Source organism: Vombatus ursinus, unplaced genomic scaffold (assembly GCF_900497805.2).
Source record: "Vombatus ursinus unplaced genomic scaffold, bare-nosed wombat genome assembly UNPS02003292.1, whole genome shotgun sequence".
Classification (NCBI taxonomy): Eukaryota; Metazoa; Chordata; class Mammalia; order Diprotodontia; family Vombatidae; genus Vombatus; species Vombatus ursinus.
The window spans coordinates 9,910,986-9,924,881 of record NW_020943070.1 but is presented as its reverse complement, the minus strand read 5'-3'; positions in this window follow the sequence as shown (position 1 = coordinate 9,924,881).

Genomic DNA, 13,896 nt, shown 5'->3' with positions numbered 1-13,896 from the left:
TCTCATCCTAAATCCAGGGCTTTCTCCAGTCACATCTATCGTACCCCTGCTGTCAAAGAGCTTAAAACTAAGATTGCTGAGCAAAACAAAAAGTAAGCCAACACCTGCCAAGCACAAAATGCCATGATGGCCCACAAACTGTAAGGGAAGCAGGGATGGGAGAAGAGTGCCAGTTGGGGCCACATGTGGCTATTTCTAACTTGCTCTGGGGCTAAGGAGGTGGCTTTTTCTTGCATGACTTTCTGTCCTAGGACCAAAGCTGTCCCCAAGCTAGGATGGTAATCTTAGGCCCTGGGTTTTGGGGATCGGGCCCCTGGGGCTACATGTGGTGGACAACAGGGCTGAGGGAAGAAGAGAAAGAGGTCACGCAGTAAAGTACAATGCATGTCATCATTGTCAGCACCCTGGCCAGGGCCAGTGGGAAGGCCAGCCAGCTATCAGCACCAAAGCGAGGGACAGCATTAAATCACTCTCAGCTCAGTAATGGTGCAGCACCATTAATTAGGAGTGCTGAGGTGGGTGGTAGAGTAGGGGGAAAGAACAATGCATGATGGGCCATATATAAAAAAAAATAAGAGTGAGACTCTACTGCTGATATTCATGGACCCATAAGCAGTATAGGACCTTACAGAAAGTGACACAAATCTAGATGAACTTCTTGAGTTTAAGAAGAACATAGGGGCAGCTAGGTGACGCAGTGGATAGAGCACTGGCCCTGAAGTCAGGAAGACCTGAGTTCAAATCTGGCCTCAGACCAAACACTTGACATTTAGTAGCTGTGTGACCCTGGGCAAGTCACTTAACCTCCATTGCTTAAAAAAAAAGAAGAAGAACATAGCTGCATCTTCAGGGTTCCCAACAACCTCATGTGATTGATCTTGTCTCTGTGTGTCTCCCCTGGATGCCAAACCATGGGGAGGCCACCAAGAGAACTGTGTGTAGGTATCTGCCTCTGAGGAAAACTGTTCCTGTACAGTGCCTGTACTTTGTACCATCTGGTATCAAATATTCCTACCAGCACACACACACACACACACACACTGATTTAACCTGGACTCTGGGCCCCACATCCTTCTAAGGATCATCTTGTTTCAAGCAGAGTAGTAGAGAATAACTTGTGAGGGGTGGGGTGGCACATGAAGTGTCAACCTTCCGGTATTAGGTGAGTCTGTGATGATCATGCCTTCTGAGCCAGCCCTGGCTACACCCCTGACAGGACACCTATCTGAGACTCAACTTTGGGAAATGTTTGAGGGCACCAGGCATAGCAATCAACCCCTGCCTTTCACTTATCATCACCAAGGCAATTTAGGATGCCCCCTGCTGACTTGCAATCCAAATCCATAATCTCCTGAAGACTTCTCCCTCTCCCGTGCTCTAGAGGGAAGTTGGCAGCCACACACTGTCATTTTGGGGACAGCTGGCTTCCAGCTGGAACCTTTCCAACCCACAACTCCATCACTTATGAGACAGTAAGAGGGGTCCTAAGCAGCCGTCTGAGGGTCACTCAATTTCCACCGTTGTCCTGGTGTTTTCAGAGCAACTAGCTCTTTTCGTCCTCAGACCATTCCCTGAGATCTTCTGCTGTTAAATCAGTGTAGAGTAGAATGAGGAGAAAGACTACAACGTAGTGAATCAACTCTAGGTCTCCCACCATTGGCTAGTTGAGCTGCCAATATGCATCAGGCCAGACAGTGATTGAATAGCAACCAATTGAAATCTTCATTGACTGGCCTCATGCTGATAGACAGCTTGGCCAGCCAGTGATAATGTTGTTAGGGTACCCTTTCCTCTGTAGGAGCTCTTACTTTTAGCAAGGCACAGGGGCTCGGAACCATCCCCTAAGCATGGCTAGATTAGTCTGGGGCCAGTGTTCATCTGTGGTTGCCTCCCCTTGTAAACTAACCACATTGGACTAGTAGTTTTCATTAATGCCACCACCCACACATACAGATAGGAGCATCCCTCCAAGGAGTCTCATTTTTTCAGGGTTGCAGAAGATGAGACACAGCTTCTTTGGAATAAAGTCAAAGGTGCTGACCCAGTAGGAAAAACACCTACTTTTAAACAAGGGGAGGGAATGGCTTCAACGGAGGAGTTCCTCCAGATACCATGTCCTGCATTTTTTGCTCATCCCATGCACAGGGACAGTGCTCTGATCATTTTCCTGCCTCCTTGAACCTCATAATGCCTACACACACACACACACACACACACACACACACCATGTACTCTTCAATCTAGGGACCCTAGCCTTCTTGCTGCTCCTTACATTAGACACTCCATCTCCCACCTATGGGCGTTTTCACTGGCTGCTCCCCATGCCTAAATCCCTCCAGCTCCTAGTTTGTCTACCTTTAAATCTCAGCTAAAGTCCTACCTTCTGCAAGAAGCCTTCTCCAACCTCCTTTAATGGTATGCCTTCCCTCACTTGTTCATCTGCAGTTTCTTCTGTAAATTTCTTGCTTGTACATAGTTGTTTACATGTCCTCTCCCCCATTAGACTGTGAAGGATCTGCCCTCTTATGATCAGTGTGCCCTCTACCAGTCAGGAATAAGTACAAAACCTCTTCCTTTGGCCCTGCCTGCGAGTTCAGGATAACCTCTGCAGTAGGACAAGAGGTGGTCCTTCATATGGTGATTTACCCTTGATTCCAAGCCCTCCAGTGCTTAGAGGTGCTTCTATATCAAACACACAGGTAAAGACTATCCAAAGCTTTGAGTGCTGGGGCATTCCACAGAGGCTATTTAGTCAGTGGAGAGGCTTGGTAGGTGGAAGAGAGTGCCTGTCCTTGGAATGTGGGATGCAAATGTAGGACTTTACGTTCACAGATATTAAATTTCACCTTGGTACTTTCAGTACCCTCTTCTAACCTGTTGAGATCTATTTGGATCCGAGTTGGCTCACCCTGTATATTAGGTCCCATCTTCATGCCACATCACAAATTTGACAGATGGGATTTTTTTATATCGCCAAAATTTTCCTCTTTATCCTTCCGCTTCTTCTTCCCCTTCCCAGGGAGCTATCCCATATAACAAACAACATTTTTAAGGAAAAAAAAGAGGATAGAACTCCAGCCTTGGAGTCAAGAGGACCTGAGTTCAAATCTGGCCTCAGACACTTGACACTTACTAGCTATGTGACCCTGGGCATGTCACTTTAACCCCAATTGCCTCACCAAAAAAAAAAAAAAAGAAAGAAAGAAAGATAAAAAGAAATAGAAAGAAAGAAAAAGAAAGAAAGAAGAGAAAAATCAGCAAAATCTATCAACTCCTCAGGAAAGTCTAAAAATTTATGCAATTTACCATACCCACAGACCTCCTACCTCGACAAAAAGTGGAGTGGGGGATGTCTTCTCATATCTCTTCTTTTTGGAGCTATGCTTATTCGTTGTAATTTTGCAAAATTCACTTTTGATTATTTTGTGGTTGTTCTTTCAATTTACATTGTTGTAATCACTTTATTTTTTTTTTTGGCTTTGCATACTTTGCCTCAGTTTGTGCAAATCTTTCCATTTTTCTCTGTATTCATCCTACAGCACAGCAATATTCCATTTCATTGACATACCACAATGAGTTTAGGCCCTTTGACTGAATACAAATTTCACAGAACAAAACCTTGTTTGGATTCAGTCAAAGGGCCACACTTGAGGACCTAGAGGGCCACATGGGGCCTCTTGGCTGCAGGTTCCCCACTCCTGGTTAACCTTTTCCCAACTGATGGGCATCTACTTTGTTTCTAATTCTCAGCTATCACAAAAAGTGCTGTTTTAAATATTTTGGTGTATATGGTAACTTTCTTCTTATCAATGGCTTCCTTGGGGTATAAAACTTGCAGTGGAATTGCTATATCAAAAGGTTCTTTGATTTTAGTCACTTTATTTGCATAATTCCAAATTGGCTTTCCAAAGTGGTTGCATTGATTCACAGCTCCACCAACAATGCATTAGCATGTCTATCTTCTCACAACACCTTCAACATTGACCATTCCTATTTTTTGTCATCTTTGCCAATTTGTTCGTAGGATGGGAAGTGAAACCTCAGGGTTGTTTTGATTTACATTTCTCTTATTATTAGTGATTTGGAGCAGTCTTTCATATGGTTATTAGTAGTTTGCAGTTCTTTTGAGAACTGTTTATTCATATTCTTTGACTATCTATTGAAGAATGGCTTTTGGTTTTATTTATATATGTATATGTGTGTGTATATATGTTAATTGTGTATATATCTTAGATACCAAGATTGGTATGTCTTGAGAGAGATTTGATATATCAGAGATATTTGATTTTTCCTCCTATTTGCTTTCTTCTGATCCTAGATACATTAATTGTGTTTGTGCAAAAGCTTTTCAGTTTCGTGCAAAGTTCCATATTTTCTGTAATTGCCTGTCTCTTCTTTGCTGAAGAATATATCTCCTGTTGGTAAAGGTATATGATTTTGCTTCTCTTCTAATTTTTTTCTGGTATGCTCTAAATGTTAAGATCATGTAATCACCTAAAATAGAGCATAAGTGTTGGTCTACAGATAATGTCTGTCACACTGCTTTCCAGGTTTCCCAGCAGTTTTTTTTTATCAAATAGAGAGTTCTTTTCCTAAGTAATTTATATTTTCTCAATGATTTTTGAGAAGTTTTTGAGTTCCCGTATTTCTGATCCTGTCTCATCTGTTTCTTTGATGACTTTGAGCCATTTTTAAAAGTGAATAGAAGACCAAGGGCAGAGCCCTGGGCCACTCCGCTAGAACTCTTTCTCCAGGTTGGCATCAATCCATTAATCACCATTTCTTAGTTCTAGTCAATAAGCCAGGTCCCAATCTATCTAACTTTACTATAATTTATACCACATCTGTTTATTTTCATTCAAAAACAGCATGAGGCTTTATCAAACGCCTTCTTGTAATCATATGGTAATCATTATTGAGAGGTAGCAAGTGGAGTCAAGAGGACCAGACCTAGAACCAGATGTGAATCCCACCTCTGACACTTGCCAGCTCTAAGCTTCAGTTTGTTTATCTAGAGAATGTGGGCAGTGATGGAACATGGCATGATGGAGAAAATGCTGGACCTACAGTCAGGACCATCTGCTTTCAAATCCTTCCTTTGACACTTTTTAACAGCTCTTTGTTTCCAGGCAAATCACTCTCTGAATCTTCCTCAAATTATTTGTAGGTAAATGGGGGTTAATAATACCTATAGTATTATTATGTGGTGTAGTATTACCACAAGGTTGTGGTGAGGGTCAAATGAGATATGGGTGGAGAGACATGATCTATGAAATGAAGAGTTCTCAAAAGAAGAATTGTAATCTATCAAGAATCACCTAAAATAATTATCTGAATCACCAACGATGGGACAAATGCAAATGATATTGACTGATATTTCACTGCATGCTCTCAAATTGACAAAGACAATAAGATGGAAATGGCGCTAGAGGAAGACCAACCTACTTGTTCACTCTTGCATCCCATTCCATCACTGGGAATGGGGAAATGGCCCTCCTCACCATTACCCAGGATCCTTTAACTGATAAAGCCAATGTAGGGTCTCTTCTCAGTTCTCATCTTCCTTGAGACCACCCTCTCCTCCTGGACACTCCTGCCTTTGGCGGCTGAGTCATTGCTTTATCTCAGTTCTCTTATTTCACCTCTTCTCACTCACCTGTGCTGGCTCAGCCCTGTTCTGATCTTGTGATCTTGTCCTCCAGCCCACCAACTGCAGGCATCCCCCAGAGCTCTGTGCTGACCTCTCTTAAGAATTTCTCCACTTCATCATCCTTTACAATAGATGTTGGTGTGTAAGTGACAATTGTTTTCACAGTGTTCTTTTTGCAAATGCTTATTGGGAGTGCCACAGTAAGACATTCCCAAATATTTCCAAACATGATGATTCATGTTGCTTTAGGGTACATGAGAAAACTAACTTCTGCCAACTCCTTTCTTTGCCTCTCCAAGGACACCCAGGGAACCACCCTTCCATTGAGCTGGATCTTCCTTCTTTCTGGTTTCACTTATGAGAATGTCAACATTGAAACAATTCTTTTCCTCCAGGAATATGTATATTGGTTAGTCAGTCGAGGCATCAGGTGGCCCAATGGATAGAGCTCTAGACCTCAAGTCAGGAAGACCTGAGTTCAAATCAATCCTCAGACACTAGCTGTGTGACCCTGGGAAAGTCCATTAACCTCTGTCTGCCTCAGTTTTCTCAATTATAAAATAGGAATAATAAAAGCGCCTATTTCCCAACGTTGCTGTAAGGATCAAATGTTATAATATAATAATAAAGCACTTAGCACAGTGCCTGGCATATAGTAGGTACTTAATATATAGCAATAGTAAGCATCTGAAAAGATGTTTCTTCCCTCCCTCATTGAACACGGAGCTGTCATCTGTAGCCCTAACAGCCGAATATTTGTAGATTTTCCCATTGGGACCATCACATGGGAGCCATTGGCTCCTGGGCTGTAATGAACAGCTGCTCAATTATCCATGTCATTCAATGGTGGGTTGACTTGGATGTGATGGAATCATACGGTTCCCATTGCTCGGATCATAGAACCAGAGATTTGGAGCTGGGAGGTGCCTCAGTTCATCTAGTCTTCACCTGGTGAATAATAATAGTCACTAGCATCTGTATAGCAATTTAAGGTTTGCAAAGTGCTTTACAGATGATCTCTTGTTTGACTTGATCCCTCTGTGGGAGGTACTGTTGTTTTCTCCATTTTACAGATGAGGAAACTGAGACTGGGAGAGATTAAACGACTTGTTTGGAGTCACACAGCTAGGAAGTGTTTAAGACAGGATTTGAACTCAGAGCTTCCTGACGCCACATCTAGCACCACCTGGCTGGCAAATAGAAAAGTAAAGAAACCAAGGGCCAGGGAGGTTCAGGAATTTGCCCATGGTCGTATACTGAGTAAATAGCCATCTGTCAGGGCAGCTAGGTGGCGCAGTGGATAGAGCACTGGTCCTGGATTCAGGAGGACCTGAGTTCAAATCTGGCCTCAGACACATAACACTTAGTAACTGTGTGACCCTGGGCAAGTTACATAATCCTATTGCCTATCCAAAAAAAAAATAGCCATCTGTCCTCAGATCTAGTTCTCTTTCCCCTATACTAACAGGCCTATCAAATACTTCGAAATAAGAACTGACATTTACCCAGCACTTTAAAGTTTTCAGTCTTCTTTACACTCACAATCCTTTTTACACAACAACCCTGAATTCTAGATACTATGGGCACTGTTATCCCCATTTTACAGATGAGGAAACTGAGGCACAGAAAGGTTCAATGACTGACCCATCATCACATGGCTAGAGCAGCAGTCAACCCGGGGCCTTCCCATCTCCAAGTCCATGCCTTGAAATCTCTAGACAAGGACTTAGCTAGCCAAAATCACCTAGCCAAAGAAACTGTTAATCGGAAAAAAAAAAAAAAACCTTCTTAACTAGAGGTAAGACTATGTCTTTCTGTGATGTTGTGCTACACAGAGGCTTCGGTAAACAACCCTTCCAGGAGAATCTCTCCCAAAGCTTCCGCACCTTCTCTCTCCCCAGTGCCCAGGTGTACACACCCGGGAGTGCCCCCTTGGGGTTCACAGCATCATAGGTTTAGAGCCAGAAGCGACCCCAGAGGCCAGTCGAGACCAGTCCAGGAAACGGAGGCTCAGAGACAATAACTTGTCCCTAGCAGAGTGCATGCCTCGACACCTCCTTGCTGAGCTGCAGAAGATTCGAACGAGTCCTGACGATGGACTCCTTGTGTCTGCTACCCATTCAGTGAGGTTCATCACCAGCTCGAGCTGAAACATCTTTCCAAGACCTTGTCATGTGATCCAGGAGAATCATGAGCTGTTCCAGGGGAGGGATGTGACGTGGGCACTCAGTGACGGGCCGCTCTGCCTGGGGATGTCTGCTCTGTGGACCTCCCCTGGACTGGAAGTCCTTTGAAGGCAGGGCATGTCTTATAGAAATATTTCCTCTCCCTGATCACCCAGGGCATGGGCAGTGGATACCCAAACACCCCAGAAACCTTAATAAAGGTTTCTCCTGCTTGTGTTTAATTGGTAGCAATCTGTGGTCTTCTGCCTTGCCCTGTACTCCCATGCCTGGTTAGATTATAGGCTATAGGCCTGAGCCAGGAGGGGGTAAGATCTGGGCACACTGCCTATGGTTCCTGCTCTGATGGGAGTGTGTGAGGAAGTCTGCGGTGGGAGGAGGAGGAGGAAAATGTGACCAGGTCAGGAGCCTCTGTTTACTAATGCACAATATGTGTTTGTGTATGTGTATGGTGTGTGTGTGTGTGTGTGTGTGTGTGTGTGTGTAATTCAGAATCATGTAAAGCTTTAGTAATATATCTGTCTATTATATAATGTTACGGATGTCTGGCTGGCTGGTGCGGCATGGCAAAGTGAATATGAAGATTTTGTGCAGGCCTCCTGCTAATGAATACATTGGTCCTGGAGTGTGGGAATGTTCAAAGTGGAAAAACTTGGCAACTGCTATTCTAGCAAACTCTTGTCTTCAGACCCTCCAGTGCAGGCTGCGCTCTCTGATGGATCCTGGGAGATGAATCACAGCCCCCTCCCCGCCGCCTCTCTCTGCCCCTCAGTCTCAATGCCCTCAGCAGGCTAGTGAAGGCAGGCATGGTTTGGTGGACCAGGCAAGGGCAAGACCACCGATTGGCTCGTGTTGTGGGCAGTTAACCCCCTACTCAAGGAAAATCCCCCAACTCCACCTCTGCTCAGAAAATCCTTCTCTTACAGGGTCATACATTAGAGGATTGTAGCTCTCCAGTTGGAAGGGGCCTCAGAGTTCAAGGAGTCCAATAACCTCATGGTACAGATGGGGAAACTGAGGCAGAGAAAGGCAAATGGGCCCTTGCAGAAAATCCCCGCTCAGATGCTGTTTTCCTTGATGAGAAATTCCCTCACTTTTCCCCTCTGGAAGCTACATTGTATAAACTTTCTATTGACTTAGTAAACACATAAAATTCCCCCTAGAACGTAAGCTTCTTGGGGGCAGGGACTATTTTCTCTATCTGAGTATCTTTAACACTTAACCTATAGCCTATAACAGCTCCTGGTGCATACTAAGCACTTTATTAATGCTTATTGATCAATTTATTGACTTATTTGACTGACCCTTCCCCCAGAGTATAAGCTCCTTAGGGCAAGACTGTTTTCCCTTTTTTTTTTTTTGTCTTTGTAGCCACAGAACTTGGCAGAGTGCCTAACAACAGTATATACTACACCTCTGTGGAATTGAAAGGAAGTGATTCAGAAATAAAATTAAGTTGTCATCTATAGATCACTCTTCAAGCTTTCAAATATCAGAGCCAAGGTTTGAATGGAGGTTTCCTGCATCTGAGCCCAGCACTCCTTCCCACACTGCCCCTCTTCAGATCACAGAGCTTGGCAAAACACTGAATCCAGGTTTTCTGATTCCTAGTCAACATACAGGATTTCTCTGCTTACCACACTGCCTCTACTAAATCTCCAGTGGCTCCCTTATACCTACAGGATAGAGTTAAAATTTCATGCCTCGGGATTTAAAATGTTCCAGGTTGGATCTAATCCAAGGACCTGCTAGTAAATGTTTAACAAGCGACTTTCAGGGAGGAGGGGGGATATACTCAACACACTTTTAAGTTTAATCTGCTTTATAAACATTTTCTCTATCACCTTCTTAAGTTGAGACAATCAACAAAACAATAAATCAAGCTTATCGAGTCCTGATGTATAATGTTTACCCTTTTCTGAGGTGTAAATGCTCACACTGAAAATTTAACAATCAGCTTACTAGAGGCAGTTTACTGGCTTCTGCATGGCCCTGGAACTTTCCATGACTCCTCTGCACCAGCCCCTCCTTGCCTCCAGCCAAAATGGCTTATTTCCTTTTCTCTGAATCTGCTTTGTTTTCCCCTGACTCCAATACCACTTCCTCATAGCCTTTTTTTTAAAAGCATTTAGCATTTATGATTTACCATTTACGTTGCATTCATCTAACATCATTAACCAGATTGTCAATTCCTGAAGGGCAGAGACAGTGTCTTGATGGTGGTGTGGCCTGCTGGAAACAATTCTAGCTTAGGGGCCCCTATTGAGTCTCAATAACCACAGCATGGCCTCAGCCAGATCACTTCCTTTCTCTAGGTCTCAGTTTCCACATCTTGACAAATGAAGGATTTTTTTTTAAGAATGAGAAAAAATGAGGATTTGGGTCTGGAAATTCTTTGAGATCCTTCTCTGCTCTCAATCTATGAGCCAATATAGATCTATAGATCTATAGGTATCCCCTACGGGACTTTGCATAGCATAGGTGCAAAAAAGTAACTTGCTGCTCTCTCCTTTCTGAAATCCTTCTCTTGGCACTGAGACATTTCCAGTGCACTTAAAATTTATCTTGTGTTCTACGGATTTGTGTACATATCTTGTCTCTTCTGCTAGACTGTAAGCTTCATACGACAAGGATTTGGGCCTCTGTCCACAGCCCCTGGAATAAGACCTGGCATGGGGGGAGGAGAGATTGGCATTTCAACGGTTTAGGGAATTCCTGGTGTGGAAACTCTCATCCACTAATGCAAATTGCCACTTCTTCTTTAGTTTAGAGGCTTAGAGAGTGGCCTGGGGCCCAAGGTCACACAAAGGTAGGACTTGAACCCAGGTCCTCCTAATTCCAAGGCCAGCTCTGTCTGCAAATTGCCTTTCATAGCTGTGTTCAATCAATCAATGCACAAGCCAGTTTTTAAGCACTTATGGTATATGATGCACTTCGAAGCACCGCATTGCACGCTAGGGAGCCCAGAAAAGGCAAAAGCGGCCAGAAAATCATGGGTCATTTGAGTCATAAATGTAGAGCTAAAAGGAAGCCATTTTTTTCCAACCACTTCATTTTACAGAGGAGGAAACTGAGGCCCAGAGAGGTTAAAAACACTTGCCCAGAGTCACATAGCAAATGACAGAGCTGGGATTCAAATCCAGGTCCTCTGATACTTCCTCACCTGTAGAATGGATGGGTGGGGTTAGGTGGTTGCTAAGGTCCTTAGCTGCTGGCTTGATGACCACCATGGGACCTGGCGTCCTCTGAGACCTTTTGTAGCTCAACAAAGTTGATCTCGTGATCTGGGTTCAAATCTCAGCTCAATTCTAACCAACCCTAAATTCATGTGACCTGGGGCAAGGGGTGTGTGTGTGTGTGTGTCTGTGTGTCTGTGTGTCTGTGTGTCTGTGTCTGTGTCTGTGTGTCTGTGTCTGTGAGAGAGAGAGAGAGAGAGGAGAAGGAGGAGGAGGAGGAGGAGGAAAGGAAGGGGAGAGGAGGGGAGAGGAGGGGAGAGAAGAGGGGGAAGGAGGAAGAGAGGAAAGGAGAGAGAGACAGAGAGGAGAGAGAGAGAAAGAAGGAAGAAGGGAGGGAGAAAGAAGGAGAGGGAAGGAGGAAGAAGAGGAGGAGGAGGAGAAAGAGGGGTGGGGGGGAGGAGAAGCATTTAGTGTTTATAATGTGCCTAGTAATGTGCTGAGAGGTGGCAATATTACTGAATGAATAAATACATGAATGGATGAACACTTGTTGACTTGAATTCAGTATTAGGAGTAGAGTCCTAATTGTTTTAGGTCTCTGGACAAAGCCTGACTACTTGCAGTGCTGACATGACCAGACCACCTACGTGACCCGGTGACTCCTGATGGCAGTTCTTAAGTCTTTGAAAAATGTCCCCAAGCATCTCCTGGCTGGGGGTGGGGGCGGTGGGGATCAGGTACTGAGGTTACAGATGGCTCTAGAGAGCTAGGTTGGGATTCTATGGAAGAGACCTGTCAGGGCTGGGGACCTGGCTGAGGGAGAATTGGGAAAGACAAGGAGTCGAGGGGCCCCAGAATCCCGGTCCTGTGATGGTGGGACAGCAGGCTTAGAGGTAGAAGGAAGCACTCACTCTAAACCCCACCTCCCTCATTTTACAGACAAATAAACTGAGGCACAGGGAAGGGCCTTGCCCTAGATTACAATGCTCCGGTCCACTGAAAAGGTGACAGCAAAGTGCAGTGGATAATGGCAGCAGAGACAACTAACATTTACAAAATGATTGGAAGCATGAGTGCTTCACAGCTCTGATCTCCTTTGAACCTCAGACCATCCCAGGAAGTAGGAACTGCAATGATTATAAATCCCCATTTCAGGGGCAGCTAGGTGGCGCAGTGGATAGAGCGCCGGCCCTGAAGTCAGGAGGACCTAAATTCAAATCCAGCCTCAGACCAAACACTTGACCTGTGTGACCCTGGGCAAGTCACTTAACCCCAATTGCCTAAAAATAAATAAATAAATAAAAATAAATCCGCATTTTGCAGGTGAGCAAAGCCGTGACTTCCCCAGAGGTCGAACAGTTAACGGTGAGGGTGAGATTATTTTCCTGTCTGAGTACTGAACTCTCTTGACCAGGGGGTTTTGGATAGAGTGGGAAAAGCACTGAGCCTGCAGTCGAGAAGATGTGGGTTCAAATCCCACCTTTGACCCTTACGAGCTCCGTGACCATGGACAAATTGGTTACCCCTTCAGCTTCAGTTTCCTCATCTTCAAAATGGGCATAATCAGTGCCTCAAGTGAGGTGCTAAATTACAATGAAGTGATATTTGGCCTGGAGTCGGGAAGACCGGAGTTCAAGGCTAGCCTCAGACACTTACTAGCTGGGTGACCCTGGGCAAGTCACTTCACCCTGTTTGCCTCAGTTTCCTCATCTGTAAAATGAGCTGGAGAAGAAATGACAAACCACTCCAGTATCTTCACCAAGAAAAAGTCTCAAATGAGGTCACAAAGAGTCAGACATCACTGAAAAACAATTGAACAACACACACACACACACATATATATACATACATATACACAGATACATATACACATATATGTAATTTCTGGAAGGAAGGAGACTAGCAACTGAGGTCGTTAGTATAGACTTCCTGTAGGAGTAGCACTTGAGCTTAGTTTTGAGGAAAACAAGGGATTCTTTGAAGCAGAAATAAAAAAGAAGGGCATTCTAGGCATCAGCACAGCACGTGCAAAGGTATAGAGATGGGAGATGAGGTGTTCCCTTCAGGAAACAACAAATAGGCCAGTTTGGGTGAAACAATAAAAATACAGATCTTGAGCTGGAAATGACCTGGGAAACTATCTAGTCGATTGCCCAAGGTAACCGGCAATGATCACCAAAAGTGGGATTTGAACTCCAATTTCGTAGTCACCAGTGTTGCTTCGTTGTACTATATTGCCTCCAAAACCCTTGAGGCAACAGTTTGGGACAGTGGAATGACAAGTAGATAGAGAGAGAGGTAACTTGATGTTGTGGGTAAAGAGTTGGCCTTTCCTGGCCGACCCTGATTCAAGTTCCACCACAGACACATACTGCCCCTGTAACTGGACAGGTCACTTAACCATACACAGGCAACTTCTAGAGGATGTGCTGACCTGCATTTCTAGAGAGACTTTTCTCACCTGGGAGTTTCATATCCTACTAGTGAAATCACAGGTGCAGTCCTTATTGTCATGTGTTGTAGGTAGTAGAGACAGAATTCGAACCCTGGTCATCTGATTCTCCACTCTCCGTCCTTAAATCTGAGAGCTCCCCTCTCCCCAGTTGGCCATTATTTGCCTTTGCTCCCCCCCCAATAAGAATGATTTTACCATGCCGCTTTCACGCTTTCAACTAGGACAAATTCTCTGTCTCCCCTGACCCCCACCTATTCCCTACATCAGCACCTTCACGTGCCCAGAAATTTGGTCAGGAAAATCAAAGCCTCCCGAGCACCTGCTGCGGTCACTGGGCACCACTGGGCTGCCCTCCTCTCTAGCCCACCCAGTTATGCAATGACCTCTACACACACACACACACACACACACACACACACACACACACACACA